This window comes from Lathyrus oleraceus, chromosome 3 (genome assembly GCF_024323335.1).
Source record: "Lathyrus oleraceus cultivar Zhongwan6 chromosome 3, CAAS_Psat_ZW6_1.0, whole genome shotgun sequence".
NCBI classification, from domain to species: Eukaryota; Viridiplantae; Streptophyta; class Magnoliopsida; order Fabales; family Fabaceae; genus Lathyrus; species Lathyrus oleraceus.
Window position 1 is genome coordinate 154,720,988 of NC_066581.1, and position 18,259 is coordinate 154,739,246.

Genomic DNA, 18,259 nt, shown 5'->3' on the forward strand with positions numbered 1-18,259 from the left:
TGATGATGAATGAATATAGAAGATGAATCATGAATATATAATCTTGATGAATGTCATACCCCGATTTTGGTCCTGAAATTTTTTTCATCCGTCATTCATTTTTCTTTTTTCTCATATATTTGAGGTTCGGAGATTCCATCTGTATTTCTCCATTCATATTCATTTTCTCATTCATTCATAATTCAAAGAATTTCCATAACGTTTTTAATTTCTATTTTTTACAAATTGTCAACCGTTCATTAACAATTTTAAGACACCTTTTTTTCATTTTTTCTATAAACCATCTTTTTCTTCATCTATTAATTTTCCACAAACCATTCAACTTTCATTCATTAATCCATTCATGTAGAATTTAATCCAATTTAATTCAAAACATTACATACACATCAAAGGGTTTCATTTGTTTTTTTTAAGTGCATTTCCACATTGATCATTTCAAATCCATTTTTAGGAACTTTTCAACTAACATTCGTGAACATTTCAATCAAAACATTTTCAAATTGATTTTCAAAGAGAAATTTTCCAAATTGACATTTGTGAAAGTTTTAATTAACTTTTTTAAATCCATTCAATTAATACTTTAAGAAAACCTTTGCTAGCGTCCAAAATTCTATTTAAAATTCTTTCCAACATTTGAGTCTATCACAAACTTAAAACAATTTGATTAAATCCAATAATTTTCAAAGTCAATCACAAGCTAATCTCAATTCCATAAAATCCACATTTATTCATGATTATTTCTACATTTAACATTACATCCCATTACACCATATAAATACATGCACCCAATTACAACAAAAATTAGGTATATTACATTTTTACATTTTCAATTCACAAAGTCCATTCTTTTTGTCTCACATATCATTTTCACATTTTTCAAACCGCTTGGAACGGTGTTCATTTGTTACCTTTTAAACCAATTCCATTCCAACTTTCATTCTTTTTCATTAGGATCACATATTCATCATGCCACCTTCATTCAAAACCCACTGCGTTGAAACCATACAATTTTCAATTCCAACTATAATATTCAATTACACCATTCAAATTCCATTTAACCCAATTACATCCATATATAAGGTTTCCAATAAAAAAAAAATACATAAAACACACAATCTACAATTCCTAGCCAACTCCAAAGAAAGCTTTATAGTACATCATTAAGCCTTTCAAACTTCTTTGATGGCAAACCAACACCCTGCCAAGAAAAGACCTGCAGTACATAAAGCAAGGTGGAATTAAGGCATGAACAAAATTACATCCAATTGCGACCACAAACTCAGCATATGCCTCTCACTGCAGCACTCGATGTTACTTATTTTGATCGGATCCTTCTAACTTTCCATTTCCAAAAAGATAAGCCGTGGATGATTCAGCTTGTTGCTGTTACTTGCATCTCTTTAGATGAAGGACCTTCACCCATTGATAGCCGACATCTAAACAGACCTCAAACCTGCAGGTTTTAGTTTCCAAACAAGCCAAATAAATTGTACATCGGTTCAATAATAATATTAAACCAGATCATGTAACAATGGTAGTAGTTTTAATAGCTTGTATTCATTCCGGTCTTGTAGCACAAGGACAATTGCTATTTAGACAAATGATAGAAGTCTACGCAAATAAATTCAAGGATTAAGCACTATTCCTATATGGACCATCTCTTTGGAAGAGCTGGTCTTATTGACAAAGCAAAGGAGTTTGGAAGTACAGGATTATATATGTACGGCTACCGTCATACTAAGACCCACCGAAGTCATTTCAAAATGGTTAAATTCTTGAACTGACTATTGTGCTTCATCCTCATCGAGATACAAGCCAAGCACCTGCTATTAAAATCAACCAGCGGCCAATGCAATTTCGTGCAGAATTCCAAACTTGACAAACCTGCAGCGGAAAGAAATGAAGGTTAAGCATGTCAATCTAACAAAGCAATCTTATGCAGGTAAGAATACAGAATCAATAGAGGAAGGAGCAGTTGATATTATGCAGGTATCACCTGTTACAGCTAGAGAGAAAGAGTTGCATTTGCAGGTGATTCAACTCCAACAGAGCATTGGAAGCCTTGTCGACGAATTGCGGAGACAAAAGATGAAAAATGTTCGGTTAGAGAGACAGTTGAGCAGTATGAACAACAAAATTGAAAACTGAAGAACAAGATGATGAGCTTTATCATGGTTTGATTAATCTTTTGGGATAGGGGCATATCTTATTACCATGTATGAACTTGTGGTTGCGGCAGACAACAGTTTTTGAGATGCTATTCCTTGAGTCAACCTGCCAATTCAAACCAAAAGTCAGCATAGCATAACAGGCCATGTACATAACAAGGAAAACACCACCATTTTGTGTGTTAACATGATCATATGAGCAAGATCACAAACAATCCATTTGCATTTAAATATAACAGCCTAAATGCATTAATACACTAGCAGCAACCTAACTGCAGCGAGTCATGATCACAAGATTGCATCTCAAATTCATGGCATACTTAATAAAGTGAAGACTGAAATTACCTAAGGAATCAAAAGAAGGAAATGCGGGAGGCAAACTAGTACATTGTGATGGACTGCTTGATCTGTGTGTGCAGCTGTTGAGATAATGGAAGGAGCACCTATGGAACAGTATAAGACAACTTCAGAAGATAGTAGTCAAGCCGCAGTGAAACGAAAAATCACTAAGAATCAGAGAGAATTTGAATTTGAAGTCAGGGTTCTAGGAACAATTCAACACAAAAACTGTGTATCCCAAAGCATTTTTCAGGTTTATGATTATAACAGACAACAATTAGGTGAACAAGATATGGAATGATATAAGAAGAACCTTGCCCGTGCCGAAGTAGTTTATGCAGCTTCAAAAATAACTGCTAAACCAGAGCAATAAAATGCTGCTATCATTTTCTTTCAAACAGAGTGGTTACCATCTGTGTCATGCATTTTTTATGTTGGAGGGAAAGATTATCGATTGAAATTATTCCATCAAGTTTCTGCTCTGAAGTTTAATGTTGTGGTGACTACTTATGAGTTCATCATGTATGACCGGGCAAAACTTTCAAAAATTGATTGGAAATATATTGTGGTTGATGAAGCACAAAGAATGAAGGATAGAGATTCAGTTTTAGCACGTGACCTTAATAGGTATCGTTGTCAAAGACGTATGCTTTTGACAGGCACACCGTTGCAGAATGATTTGAAGGAACTCTGGTCACTTCTAAATTTACTTCTCCCTGAGGTTTTGATAACAAGAAAGCCTTTCATGATTGGTTCTCAAAACCATTTCAAAAAAGAATCCTACTCACAGCAACTCCAAGCGCAAGACCTGCATAATCCAAACCATAACAGTCATTAAGCTACCTTTCAAGACCTTAAAATCATTCCGATTTTCACTGTAGTAAAACACAAGTAAGTTGGTAAGGCGTTAAAACTCGGCAAATGTCCCAAAAGAGAATTAAGACAAAATCAAAGAAGAAAGTGTAGGTCTGTTTTACCTTTTCCGAATTTAACAATCAATAGAGCAATCAAAAACTGAGCACCTAAAAACACTTCCAAGAGGTTTCCCTTTTTGATCTCCATAGCTAGCTCGAAAACCCTAACGGATTGGGTATAAAAAGGCGCAAATGCTGTAGAAAAGAGGGGAGTTTTTAGGAGCGGCGACGAAAACCCTAAAATCGAATCGACCACAAAAAAAACCCTAATCTTGGAGGCGAAACAACCCGAATCTTCCAAAACAAAACCATATTTTGGTGACGGCGTGAATCCTAGCGAAGAGAGGAAGACATAAGTTCACCATCGCCGCCGAGTCACCGTCGAAGGTGAGCCCTCTTATTCGATTCTCTTTAGAGCTCTGGTTTTTTCCGTGTTTGGTGAGCGAGATTGAGAGGTGAAGAGGGTTTGAGGCTTAGATTTAGAACGATTGAGAGAGAGAGGAGTGAGATTGAGAGAGAAAGGACGAGTGAGATTGAGGGAGATTGAGGACGATGAACCTTTCTGGGTTCTGTTACAGTACCTCTCACTTTTTTTCCTTTTATTTGTTTCTTTTTATTTTTTAAAAACAAATATGAAAATCATTTAAAAAACTTCAGACGTTTTGTGTTCCCCATTAATTTATCACCCATTAATATCTTTTTGCAAACACAACAGCCAGGCAGCTAGGGTCACGTTTGGGATTCTTCTATTGTTCCAATTAATTGTCCATTAACAGACCACCTCATTCGAATTTTTTATATTTTAATTTATATTTTAATCTATTCTGGTTTACATATTCAAATTATTATTAAGATAGTAAATGACCATAAGTGGCCTAGTGGAGAGTGAGTAAGTTCACTTGCTTTAGCGGGATGGGTTTGATACTTGGGAGTTGCATATCTCCATATTTTTATTTTTATGCTTACTATATCATTTAAGTTTTTATAGTATCTTGCTATTTATTTTACTTTTGTATTTTTATTTTAATTGTTATTTAGTTGTTTACATTTTTAAATGTTTACCTTTTAGATTTAATTAATGGTTGAATTTCTGATATTGTTTTTTTTATTCAATTAGTCGATTTTTGTGTGTTAATTAATTTAGTTAGGTTATTAATATCTATGTACATACTTTTACACATAAATAATCACTTTCAAACTCGCTAAACTTTCGATTTTAAATTTCACTAATTTTCCATAGTTTCGACATTTAATTCCATTTCCTCCCATTAGAATCTAGCATTCTGGTGGGAACTCGATTTTATATATATAAAATGAACTCGTTTTTATATATAAAATTAACTCGATTATATATAAAATTAACTCGATTATATATATATATATATATATATATATATATATATAATTAATTCGATATACATATAAAATTGTAAAATTAATTTTATCCCTATGACAATTTTATTTTTAAACTATCTTTACAACTCGATTAAATGCCTTTTTTAAAACAACGAAAGAAGAGGACCATTTGAATCTTGCATTCCGATGGGAACCCTCGAATAATCCGTCCCGAGTCTCACGTTTTGAATCAACCGTTCGTTCTTTTCTTGCGTTCTTAAAACACTTAATAATTAACTTGGACAAAGGGAAGGACCGTTGGGACCAAGCATTCTGGCGTAACCGTTTGAATAGTTGATTCTCATCAAATGTTCGTTGTCCAAATAATTTTCTTAAATAGTTCAATTGAAAATGGACCATTGGAGTCTAGCATTCCAATGGAACCCTGAATTTTTGATCTTAGGGCTTATGCCTCATTCTCAAATATCCGTCTTTCAAACTCAAAAATACTTAATCCTTATTCAACACCTTTTCAATAAGGATGGAAATGGAACATGGTGTTTACCGTGCACTCCTGAGATTAAGATTCAAGGTGAATACCTTGCCTATCTTAGCTCTCGCCATCGTCTAAAATTGTCAATGCGGTTTCTTCAAACCTTTTCTCAATCAAACCTAAAAATACTTAATCTTTATTAAAAACTTTTTCCAATAAAGATGGAAATGGAACATGGTGTATACCGTGCACTCCTAAGACTAGGATTCGAGATGGATATCAAGCTCATCCAAGTTCTCTCCATCACTCAAAATACATCCAACCAATCAAACTCTTTCTCGCCGCCGTGCGATTAATCAAAAACCTTTTTCATAAATGAAAGATATGTTGTCTTAAGGTGATGCAAAACAATGTTTCGGCCACGATTGTTGAGTCGAGATAAGTGACGCTTTTCTGAATGTAGATTTATAAATCCGTTCGATGTGTGGTATGCGTCCACTCCTCATCTGTTTTGGATAAAACAATGTTTTTTATCGATTAATACAATATAGCTTTCGCTAAAATCACCCAACAAACAAACATTTTTCTACCCAGAACTACGTAAGCCTTGATTTCTCTTTTGAGATACGTAGGAGCAGGATTTGTAAATCTTGTCAGGCCCACTAATAAAAAACTTAGGTTTAGTCCTTCGTTAAAAATCCAAAAACATTTCTTCTCTCTTCTATTTTATTCTCTCCCTCATTATAACTTGAGAAGACTAACATAAGCTAACATTCCAAACGAAACTAACTAAACGGTTCCCGTTGAATACAACGGACGTGAGGGGTGCTAATACCTTCCCCTTGCGTAACTGACTCCTGAACCCTGATTTGGTTGCGACGACCAATAATCATTGTCGTTTTGTCTTGGGTTTTATCGATATTTCCCCTTTCCTTTTTAGGACTAAATAAAGTTCGGTGGCGACTCTGTTCAGTCCATCATTGCGAGCGTGCAATCGCGCTTCGCTTAAAGTCGTATCCCCATTTTTCGAGGTGCGATAGATGGCGACTCTGCTGGGGACAGGAACATCCCTAAGTGAGTCAACCCTAGTTCAGTTTAGTTTTCGTATGTGTGTTAGCTTTATTTGTTTATTTTTCTTCCTTTGTTATATGCTTTCTTTATCTCTGTTTTATCGCATTTTATATATATATATATATATATATATATATATATATATATATATATATATATATATATATGTGTGTGTGTGTGTGTGTGTGTGTGTGTGTGTGTGTGTGGTGTGTGTGTGTGTGTGTGTGTGTGTGTGTGTGTGTGTGGGTGTTGGGATTTTGATATCATGAATAAAGCTCTACACCCGAGCTTTGGAAAAAGAAGAGAGAACACATAAGTTAGAATTGGAAGTTGTGTAGTGTTAGTCCCCAAGGGCCACTCCTTGTGTGCCTAGCATGAAGACTCCCCTAGAGTAGACCTGTTTGTAGATCTCGTTATAAGACAGCTAGCATGTCGCATGACGTTGATTCATGAAGGGTTCATGACTCTAGGACCCCCTCTTAGAACCCGTTTCTTCTTTGGTGGTTGCGTAATGATGGATTCCAAGGGCCTCTCCTTTTTGCACCCAATATGAAAACCCCGCTCAGAAGAGACCTTTCGTCACTCTTGTCGTAAAGCGGCTAGCCTGTTTTATGATGTTAATATGATTATGGTCCATGACTCTGGGAACCTTATCAAAAATGTAGAAATTATCCCGTGAGTGGGTTTATGGGTAGAAATCCTAGTACTATCTGTTAAGGAGCCTACCTAGTAAGATGTTCTGAGTTACTCATGTTATCCCAGACTCTAACTACTTGGATTGCATTTTATTTGCATACCAAAACATAAAAAATATACATTGCATCCATTCATATACCATTGCATCTGCATTCGTCATCATGCATTTCATATCACTTCTCGAAAATACCAAAAAACTCATCCATCCTTTGTCCATGTTCAAGGCAAAGTGATTCCTGACACGCGTTTAGAACAAAGAACCATGTCTAAGGAAAATTCAAGAAGCATTGGAGGAGGAAGGTTCAAGCACATATATCTTGATTTCTGGGCCAAGTAATGTGAAAGGGAAAGGACCCCTGAAACCCCTCAAGGTTTTGTACCACAAGGAAAAGGTTAAGGATGTGGCTAGTGAGATATCATCATTTCCTGGTAAGAGCATTGAGATATCGCCTTGGATTTCCAATCCTCATGACATATAGCCCACTGTGCCAACCTTTAATTCAAAACTCGTTGGTGGTTCCCAAGTCTCTTAAGCCGGTTCCACAACCTTACCCACCCGGGTATGGCCCAAATGTGCAATATGGATATCATGCTGGATCAGAAGGGCATTCAACCGAAGACTGCAACGCTTTCAAAGCCAAAGTACAATAGTTGATTGACAACAGGTACACAGCCTTTCAAGAAGGAAGCTTGGTGGTAAATGTTAACCTATCAATCGAATAAGTGCGAAGATCTCAAGGGGTGTCCCCCGAAGTTAATGGATCAAGTCTGAAGAAGTCATTCCCTGAAAATGGCAATCATTTGGTTGTTTCAGCATCTCTTTTGGAGTTTCCTCGCATGTTGATTGATAATTGCTTTTAAGCATTGTTGTTTTCTTTGAATTGGTAAGATTAATGAAATGTTTATGCATCTTTTGAATTAATTCATTCGTATTCACTTGTTTCTCATTTATGTTAAAAACAAATACTCCTCTCATTCACTTTTGTTTATCAAACGTGTTAACAAAGATTGGAAGGAGGATGATGAAAATAAAACACCTGAAATTGTTGTGGTATGCTTTTGAGTAAAACCTTGTCGATGATGTAAGGCATTGTTTCAAATCCCCAAACACTAAAGAGATAAGGAGTTAATCCCTAGTCAACCACTTTGAGCCTAGAAGTTGGTGTTTATTTCGGATCTAAAACCCTTAATCTTAACCTGGGGCAGGGTAGTTGTGTTCAGATAGTTTGATCATGCATTCGATCTTTCAAAAAAAAAATCGTCCATATGTACGCCCTCCAAATAGGTTCAACCACATGTTATCTTTCACACACTTGTTGAAGTGCCAAAGAAGCTAAGAAAAGCTAAAATTAGTGTTAGTTGATCCTTATCCACCAATAATATGACAGTCAACACCTTTTAAAAAAAAGAGATTGAAAAAAATCTCGTTAAGTCAAATACCACAAAATGACTTAGGCAAAAGTCAGGGCGTCCCGATGGACCGAAAGCTTCAAAGAAGCGGTCCAGGCAAAATCAGGGATAAAGAAAATCAATCAAAAGAGGTCATTAAATCCTCAACAAAAACAAAATAAGGTGACTGCCATTTCAAGAAAATCTCACCTTTAATCCTCATTTTCACTTTTGCACCTTCGAAGTCGAATGCGTGTATTGAATTAACTGAACATAGGAACTGGAGATCATAAAGAAGAAGGGGTGGGTAAAAAAATAAATTTTGAGCCTTATATCCTTTTGTTTCAAAAAACCGTGAACCAGGCCACATTACAACCCTTAAAAGACCTAATTGAGACAAGGTTTATTTTGAAAGCATACTATAACAAGGTTGTGTTAACGTGACTCCAAACGATTTTTGTTAATCATTTGATGGCACCAACTTGCGTACTGTGAGTGATTAGATCACCATTGTGTTCTTATCATTGACCCGCTTACTATATTTCACCCATTCATATCAATAAATTTTGATTTCAAATTTTTGCATAAGCATTGAATTAAAATTACCATTTTTGAATGAACAATCTTATTTGCGAGTTAACACTTAGCATCAAAGAAATTCCAAATACAGTTGAGGAACTTGATAAAGTGAAAGAAGTCTAGTCATGGGCAAATCACTTTGAGCATCAGTTAATTCGAGCTAATCACCCTAAGGGTCATCTCGCCAAGAGTAATTTGTTTCAAGACTCAGACCGGGGCAAGCCACCTTAGAGCTCAATGAGTCCAACTATCCAAAGGACAGTCAATCAAGAGTCTACCATTCCAACATTTGGTTAGTCAAGTTCGGACCATTGCAAGTTTCAAACACTTGGGGCAAGCCATCTCGAGGTAGTCTCATGGCAAGTTGTTTCCAAACTCACTTTTAAGGTGAACATTTCCAAAGTCCCAACAGACTGGGGCAAGATGAGCCACAGAGGGGCAGAACCTCTTTCTTCGTGCTTTCAAACTGCTCAAAAAAATTCTGCCATACGTCAACAACTATTGAGTTTAAGACGAGTGGCCGAAAATTATGCTAGCACGATTCATTAATCCTCCAAAAGGATCCATTGGCTAAGTTGTGGCTATCAAGCTGGATAGAATTCTCCTTTGATAAAATATTTGGTTGAGTTCTCGGTGTTGAGGAATCACGATCTCCATAAATAGTCCCTACAAACTCCCAGTCTGCCTAGTGTCAGCATTCTCATATCATGATCATTCATATATCATGCATAAAAAAATCCAAATCATGCATAGCCGAAATGTACTTCGTGCTCATTTTGCATTGACCTAGGTCTTGTTGTTGATCATATACCCTTTGACCTCTAATTCCAGTTTGTATTTGGTGCCCTTAAACCAACATCCGGTTTTTGCAATCATTTTCAAGTCCAATTGTTGTTGGCAATATCCGTTAAAAGTTGGTTATAATCCATTACTTACGGTTAAGAGTCCATTTGTTGTTGAACTTTTATTCCATTATCAGGTCATATATGAACCTGTTTTTCAGTGCTATTCAGGTCATATATGAACCTGTTGTTGAACTTTATTCCATTATCAGGTCATATATGAACCTGTTGTTCAGTGCTATTCAGGTCATATATGAACCTGTTGTTGAACTTTATTCCATAATCACGTCATATATGAACTTGTTGTTCAAGCCATTCAGGTCATATATGAACCTGTTATTGAACTTTATTCCATTGTCAGGTCATATATGAACATGTTGTTGAATTTTATTCCATTATCAGGTCATATATGAACCTGTTGTTCAGTGCTATTCAGGTCATATATGAACCTGTCGTTGAACTTTATTCCATTATCAGGTCATATATGAACCTGTTGTTCAGTGCTATTCAGGTCATATATGAACCTGTTGTTGAGCTTTATTCAGGTCATATATGAACCTGTTGTTGAGCTTTATTCCAGTATTATCAGGTCATATATAAACCTGTTTGGAAGAGTCTTTCTCTATGATTGTTTCAGTGTTATCAGGTCATATATGAACCTGCTGTTGAGCTTTCATTCCTGTATTACCAGGTCATATATGAACTTGGTGATACACTCTTCTTGAATTTTTCTGAGTTTGTTAGATCATATCTGAACCTGCTGTCAGAACTTCTTGGTATCCCTCAGCATTGTCAGGTCATATATGAACCTGTTGTTGAGCTTTCATTCCAGTATTACCAGGTCATATATGAACCTGTTGATACACTCTTCTTGAAATTTTCTGAGTTTGTTAGGTCATATCTGAACCTGCTGTCAGAACTTCTTGATATTCCCCAGCATTGTCAGGTCATATATGAACCTGTTGTTGAACTTTATTCCATTGTCAGGTCATATATGAACCTGTTGTAGCATTTTTTCCTTATTCGGGTTTAGTAAGTCATATGTGAACTTACTATCGAAATCTCTTGTATTCTGAGTATCGTTTATCAAATTTCACTTTGAGTACTCCCCGGTGTGTGTCTGACTCTTCAGCAGGATTGTTTTCCCCGGCGAGTTGTTTTTTTACCATTTGTCTGTCTCCCTGTGGACCATCAGCATTCCCCACAGGTTGGTCTGTCTAGTAGCATCTCCTGTTAAGGGTTCACCATATCCCTAGCAGATAAAAATTACAAAAAAAGAGAATCTTGCATCAGCGCATATCATATCATATCATGTCATAGGGATTCAGGATCAAAATCCGGGTCTTCTTAGTATTTAACTATCTCCCACTATGATCATATGAAGAGTGTCCTGCTTCATATTCTCTAGTTGAAGATACTTAAATAGGGGCAACTGTCATACCCCGATTTTGGTCCTGAAATTTTTTTCATCCGTCATTCATTTTTCTTTTTTCTCATATATTCGAGGTTCGGAGATTCCATCCGTATTTCTCCATTCATATTCATTTTCTCATTCATTCATAATTCAAAGAATTTCCATAACGTTTTTAATTTCTATCTTTTACAAATTGTCAACCGTTCATTAACAATTTTAAGACACCTTTTTTTCATTTTTTCTATAAACCATCTTTTTCTTCATCTATTAATTTTCCACAAACCATTCAACTTTCATTCATTAATCCATTCATGTAGAATTTAATCCAATTTAATTCAAAACATTACATACACATCAAAGGGTTTCATTTGTTTTTTTTAAGTGCATTTCCACATTGATCATTTCAAATCCATTTTTAGGAACTTTTCAACTAACATTCGTGAACATTTCAATCAAAACATTTTCAAATTGATTTTCAAAGAGAAATTTTCCAAATTGACATTTGTGAAAGTTTTAATTAACTTTTTTAAATCCATTCAATTAATACTTTAAGAAAACCTTTGCTAGCGTCCAAAATTCTATTTAAAATTCTTTCTAACATTTGAGTCTATCACAAACTTAAAACCATTTGATTAAATCCAATAATTTTCAAAGTCAATCACAAGCTAATCTCAATTCCATAAAATCCACATTTATTCATGATTATTTCTACATTTAACATTACATCCCATTACACCATATAAATACATGCACCCAATTACAACAAAAATTAGGTATATTACATTTTTACATTTTCAATTCACAAAGTCCATTCTTTTTGTCTCACATATCATTTTCACATTTTTCAAACCGCTTGGAACGGTGTTCATTTGTTACCTTTTAAACCAATTCCATTCCAACTTTCATTCTTTTTCATTAGGATCACATATTCATCATGCCACCTTCATTCAAAACCCACTGCGTTGAAACCATACAATTTTCAATTCCAACTATAATATTCAATTACACCATTCAAATTCCATTTAACCCAATTACATCCATATATAAGGTTTCCAATAAAAAAAAATACATAAAACACACAATCTACAATTCCTAGCCAACTCCAAAGAAAGCTTTATAGTACATCATTAAGCCTTTCAAACTTCTTTGATGGCAAACCAACACCCTGCCAAGAAAAGACCTGCAGTACATAAAGAAAGGTGGAATTAAGGCATGAACAAAATTACATCCAATTGCGACCACAAACTCAGCATATGCCTCTCACTGCAGCACTCGATGTTACTTATTTTGATCGGATCCTTCTAACTTTCCATTTCCAAAAAGATAAGCCGTGGATGATTCAGCTTGTTGCTGTTACTTGCATCTCTTTAGATGAAGGACCTTCACCCATTGATAGCCGACATCTAAACAGACCTCAAACCTGCAGGTTTTGGTTTCCAAACAAGCCAAATAAATTGTACATCGGTTCAATAATAATATTAAACCAGATCATGTAACAATGGTAGTAGTTTTAATAGCTTGTATTCATTCCGGTCTTGTAGCACAAGGACAATTGCTATTTAGACAAATGATAGAAGTCTACGCAAATAAATTCAAGGATTAAGCACTATTCCTATATGGACCATCTCTTTGGAAGAGCTGGTCTTATTGACAAAGCAAAGGAGTTTGGAAGTACAGGATTATATATGTACGGCTACCGTCATACTAAGACCCACCGAAGTCATTTCAAAACGGTTAAATTCTTGAACTGACTATTGTGCTTCAGCCTCATCGAGATACAAGCCAAGCACCTGCTATTAAAATCAACCAGCGGCCAATGCAATTTCGTGCAGAATTCCAAACTTGACAAACCTGCAGCGGAAAGAAATGAAGGTTAAGCATGTCAATCTAACAAAGCAATCTTATGCAGGTAAGAATACAGAATCAATAGAGGAAGGAGCAGTTGATATTATGCAGGTAACACTTGTTACAGCTAGAGAGAAAGAGCTGCATTTGCAGGTGATTCAACTCCAACAGAGCATTGGAAGCCTTGTCGATGAATTGCGGAGACAAAAGATGAAAAATGTTCGGTTAGAGAGACAGTTGAGCAGTATGAACAACAAAATTGAAAAGTGAAGAACAAGATGATGAGCTTTATCATGGTTTGATTAATCTTTTGGGATAGGGGCATATCTTATTACCATGTATGAACTTGTGGTTGCGGCAGACAACAGTTTTTGAGATGCTATTCCTTGAGTCAACCTGCCAATTCAAACCAAAAGTCAGCATAGCATAACAGGCCATGTACATAACAAGGAAAACACCACCATTTTGTGTGTTAACATGATCATATGAGCAAGATCACAAACAATCCATTTGCATTTAAATATAACAGCCTAAATGCATTAATACACTAGCAGCAACCTAACTGCAGCGAGTCATGATCACAAGATTGCATCTCAAATTCATGGCATACTTAATAAAGTGAAGACTGAAATTACCTAAGGAATCAAAAGAAGGAAATGCGGGAGGCAAACTAGTACATTGTGATGGACTGCTTGATCTGTGTGTGCAGCTGTTGAGATAATGGAAGGAGCACCTATGGAACAGTATAAGACAACTTCAGAAGATAGTAGTCAGGCCGCAGTGAAATGAAAAATCACTAAGAATCAGAGAGAATTTGAATTTGAAGTCAGGGTTCTAGGAACAATTCAACACAAAAACCGTGTATCCCAAAGCATTTTTCAGGTTTATGATTATAACAGACAACAATTAGGTGAACAAGATATGGAATGATATAAGAAGAACCTTGCCCGTGCCGAAGCAGTTTATGCAGCTTCAAAAATAACTGCTAAACCAGAGCAATAAAATGCTGCTATCATTTTCTTTCAAACAGAGTGGTTACCATCTGTGTCATGCATTTTTTATGTTGGAGGGAAAGATTATCGATTGAAATTATTCCATCAAGTTTCTGCTCTGAAGTTTAATGTTGTGGTGACTACTTATGAGTTCATCATGTATGACCGGGCAAAACTTTCAAAAATTGATTGGAAATATATTGTGGTTGATGAAGCACAAAGAATGAAGAATAGAGATTCAGTTTTAGCACGTGACCTTAATAGGTATCGTTGTCAAAGACGTATGCTTTTGACAGGCACACCGTTGCAGAATGATTTGAAGGAACTCTGGTCACTTCTAAATTTACTTCTCCCTGAGGTTTTGATAACAAGAAAGCCTTTCATGATTGGTTCTCAAAACCATTTCAAAAAAGAATCCTACTCACAGCAACTCCAAGCGCAAGACCTGCATAATCCAAACCATAACAGTCATTAAGCTACCTTTCAAGACCTTAAAATCATTCCGATTTTCACTGCAGTAAAACACAAGTAAGTTGGTAAGGCGTTAAAACTCGCCAAAAGTCCCAAAAGAGAATTAAGACAAAATCAAAGAAGAAAGTGTAGGTCTGTTTTACCTTTTCCGAATTTAACAATCAATAGAGCAATCAAAAACTGAGCACCTAAAAACACTTCCAAGAGGTTTCCCTTTTTGATCTCCATAGCTAGCTCGAAAACCCTAACGGATTGGGTATAAAAAGGGGCAGATGCTGTAGAAAAGAGGGGAGTTTTTAGGAGCGGCGACGAAAACCCTAAAATCGAATCGACCACAAAAAAAAACCCTAATCTTGGAGGCGAAACAACCCGAATCTTCCAAAACAAAACCTGATTTTGGTGACGGCGTGAATCCTAGCGAAGAGAGGAAGACATAAGTTCACCATCGCCGCCGAGTCACCGTCGAAGGTGAGCCCTCTTATTCGATTCTCTTTAGAGCTCTAGTTTTTTCCGTGTTTGGTGAGCGAGATTGAGAGGTGAAGAGGGTTTGAGGCTTAGATTTAGAAAGATTGAGAGAGAGAGGAGTGAGATTGAGAGAGAAAGGACGAGTGAGATTGAGGGAGATTGAGGACGATGAACCTTTCTGGGTTCTGTTACAGTACCTATCACTTTTTTTTCCTTTTTTTTTTAAAAACAAATATCAAAATCATTTAAAAAACTTAAGACGTTTTGTGTTCCCCATTAATTTATCACCCATTAATATCTTTTTGCAAACCCAACAGCCAGGCGGCTAGGGTCACGTTTGGTATTCTTCCATTGTTCCAATTAATTGTCCATTAACAGACCACCTCATTCGATTTTTTTTTATTTTAATTTATATTTTAATCTATTCTGGTTTACATATTCAAATTATTATTAAGATAGTAAATGACCATAAGTGGCCTAGTGGAGAGTGAGTAAGTTCACTTGCTTTAGCGGGATGGGTTTGATACTTGGGAGTTGCATATCTCCATATTTTTATTTTTATGCTTACTATATCATTTAAATTTTTATAGTATCTTGCTATTTATTTTACTTTTGTATTTTTATTTTAATCGTTATTTAGTTGTTTACATTTTTAAATGTTTACCTTTTAGATTTAATTAATGGTTGAATTTCCGATATTGTTTTTTTGTTCGATTAGTCGATTTTTGTGTGTTAATTAATTTAGTTATGTTATTAATATCTATGTACATACTTTTACACATAAATAATCACTTTCAAACTCGCTAAACTTTCGATTTTAAATTTCACTAATTTTCCATAGTTTCGACATTTAATTCCATTTCCTCCCATTAGAATCTAGCATTCTGGTAGGAACTCGATTTTATATATATAAAATGAACTCGTTTATATATATATAATTAACTCGATTATATATAAAATTAACTCGATTATATATATATAAAATTAATTCGATATACATATAAAATTGTAAAATTAATTTTATCCCTATGACAATTTTATTTTTAAACTATCTTTACAACTCGATTAAATGCCTTTTTAAAACAACGAAAGAAGGGGACCATTCGAATCTTGCATTCCGGTGGGAATCCTCGAATAATTTGTCCCGAGTCTCACGTTTTGAATCAACCGTTCATTCTTTTCTTGCGTTCTTAAAACACTTAATAATTAACTTGGACAAAGGGAAGGACCGTTGGGACCAAGCATTCTGGCGTAACCCTTTGAATAGTTGATTCTCATTAAATGTTCGTTGTCCAAATAATTTTTTTAAATAGTTCGATTGAAAATGGACCATTGGAATCTAGCATTCCAATGGAACCCTGAATTGTTGATCTTAGGGCTTATACCTCATTCTCAAATATCCGTCTTTCAAACTCAAAAATACTTAATCCTTATTCAACACCTTTTCAGTAAGGATGGAAATGGAACATGGTGTATACCGTGCACTCTTGAGATTAAGATTCAAGGTGGATACCTTACATATCTTATCTCTCGCCGTCGTCTAAAATTGTCAATGCGGTTTCTTCAAACCCTTTCTCAATCAAACCTAAAAATACTTAATCTTTATTAAACACTTTTGACAATAAAGATGGAAATGGAACATGGTGTATACTGTGCACTCCTAAGACTAGGTTTCGAGATGGATATCTCGCTCATCTAAGTTCTCGCCATCACTCAAAATAAATCCAACCAATCAAACTCTTTCTCGCTGCCGTGCGATTAATCAAAAACCTTTTTCATAAATGAAAGAATATTGTCTTAAGGTGATACAAAACAATGTTTCGGCCACGATTGTTGAGTCGAGATAAGTGACGCTTTTCCGAATGTAGATTTATAAATCCGTTCGATGTGTGGTATGCGTCCACTCCTCACCTGTTTTGGGTAAAACAATGTTCTTTATCGATTAATACAATATAGCTTTCGCTAAAATCGACCAACAAACAAACATTTTTCTACCCAGAACTACGTAAGCCTTGATTTCTCTTTTGAGATACGTAGGAGCAGGATTTGTAAATCTTGTTAGGCCCACTAATAAAAAACTTAGGTTTAGTCCTTCGTTAAAAATCCAAAAACATTTCTTCTCTCTTCTATTTTATTCTCTCCCTCATTATAACTTGAGAAGACTAACATAAGCTAACATTCCAAACGAAACTAACTAAACGGTTCCCGTTGAATACAAAGGACGTGAGGGGTGCAAATACCTTCCCCTTGCGTAACCGACTCCCGAACCCTGATTTGGTTGCGACGACCAATAATCATTGTCATTTTGTCTTGGGTTTTATCGATATTTACCCTTTCCTTTTTAGGAATAAATAAAGTTCGGTGGCGACCCTGTTCAGTCCATCATTGCGAGCGTGCGATCGCGCTTCGCTTAAAGTCGTATCCCCATTTTTCGAGGTGCGACAATGAATAAGATTGAATTGATGAATCTTGGATGATGATTGTTGATAAATCTTGATAAACTTTTGATGGTGATTGTTGTAGAAATTATTGATGTATAATTTTTGATGATAATGCTTGAATTGTTGATTGATAATTGTTGATGATAATATAGAAATTGTTGATGGCTAAGTTCCACCAGTTTAGAACTTCAATGTGAAGTTCTAAATGGTGATGAAGATGAACTTTAGTGAGGGTGAGAGAGAAGATGAATATTGAGAGAGAATAGAAGAAAAATGGTGGAAAAATAATGGTTAATTGTGAATTTCTTTAGTTTGGTTAGTTAACCCCAAAAATGAGAAAAATAACATGTTTATATAGAATTGGTAGGTGAATGATCACCATTGGATTATGATCACCTTGGATAATGTCATGTGTACATTAATGAATTAGCATAAAACTGTGGTGGTTCTATGGTGTAGTGGTTAGCACTTTGGACTTTGAATCCAGCGACCTGGGTTCGACTCCCGGTAGGACCTAATATGAATATTATTTTTATACCCATAGACATTTGTTAGAAAATTATCGTGGAAGTCATAATGTTAAAGAATGGAGAACTATTTATTAGATTTATGTCAACAAGTTAATAAAGAGAACTATTTTGTTGAACCGGTATTGTTAAGAATTTAGCACAAATGGATGGAACTTGGAATCAAAGAGTAAACAAACATTTACCAGTACATGGGCTACCATAGCTTCCGCTATAGGGTAACGCCAAAAAAAAAGACTGAAATAATCGTCCTAAAAGGGTATATGCGAGCCCGAAAA

At 35.4% G+C, this 18,259-nt stretch overlaps 2 long non-coding RNA genes and 1 other non-coding gene across 7 annotated transcripts; 1 reads left to right on the plus strand and 2 right to left on the minus strand.

Annotated features, from left to right (window-relative positions):
- Nucleotides 1-1,248: 1,248 nt before the first annotated feature.
- Nucleotides 1,249-15,261, minus strand: LOC127125938 (uncharacterized). Of its 5 annotated transcripts, none has more exons than XR_007804840.1 (5): nucleotides 14,692-15,261; nucleotides 13,721-14,522; nucleotides 13,421-13,481; nucleotides 12,956-13,091; nucleotides 1,249-1,453 (listed from the first exon to the last, which is right to left on the minus strand). It is a non-coding gene; the product is annotated as an uncharacterized LOC127125938 (long non-coding RNA). The 5 variants fall into 5 exon arrangements; XR_007804839.1 differs by lacking the exon at nucleotides 1,249-1,453 and adding an exon at nucleotides 12,014-12,660; XR_007804838.1 differs by lacking the exon at nucleotides 1,249-1,453 and having other exon boundaries at nucleotides 12,016-13,091; nucleotides 14,692-14,823; nucleotides 14,939-15,261.
- On the minus strand, nucleotides 1,474-3,598 carry LOC127125939 (uncharacterized). The gene is made up of 5 exons (XR_007804841.1): nucleotides 3,485-3,598; nucleotides 3,127-3,315; nucleotides 2,514-2,611; nucleotides 2,214-2,274; nucleotides 1,474-1,884 (listed from the first exon to the last, which is right to left on the minus strand). It is a non-coding gene; the product is annotated as an uncharacterized LOC127125939 (long non-coding RNA).
- A 2,637-nt stretch (nucleotides 15,262-17,898) lies between the features above and the next one.
- On the plus strand, nucleotides 17,899-17,970 carry TRNAQ-UUG (transfer RNA glutamine (anticodon UUG)). Its single transcript has one exon. It is a non-coding gene; the product is annotated as a tRNA-Gln (tRNA).
- The last annotated feature ends 289 nt before the right edge of the window (nucleotides 17,971-18,259 follow it).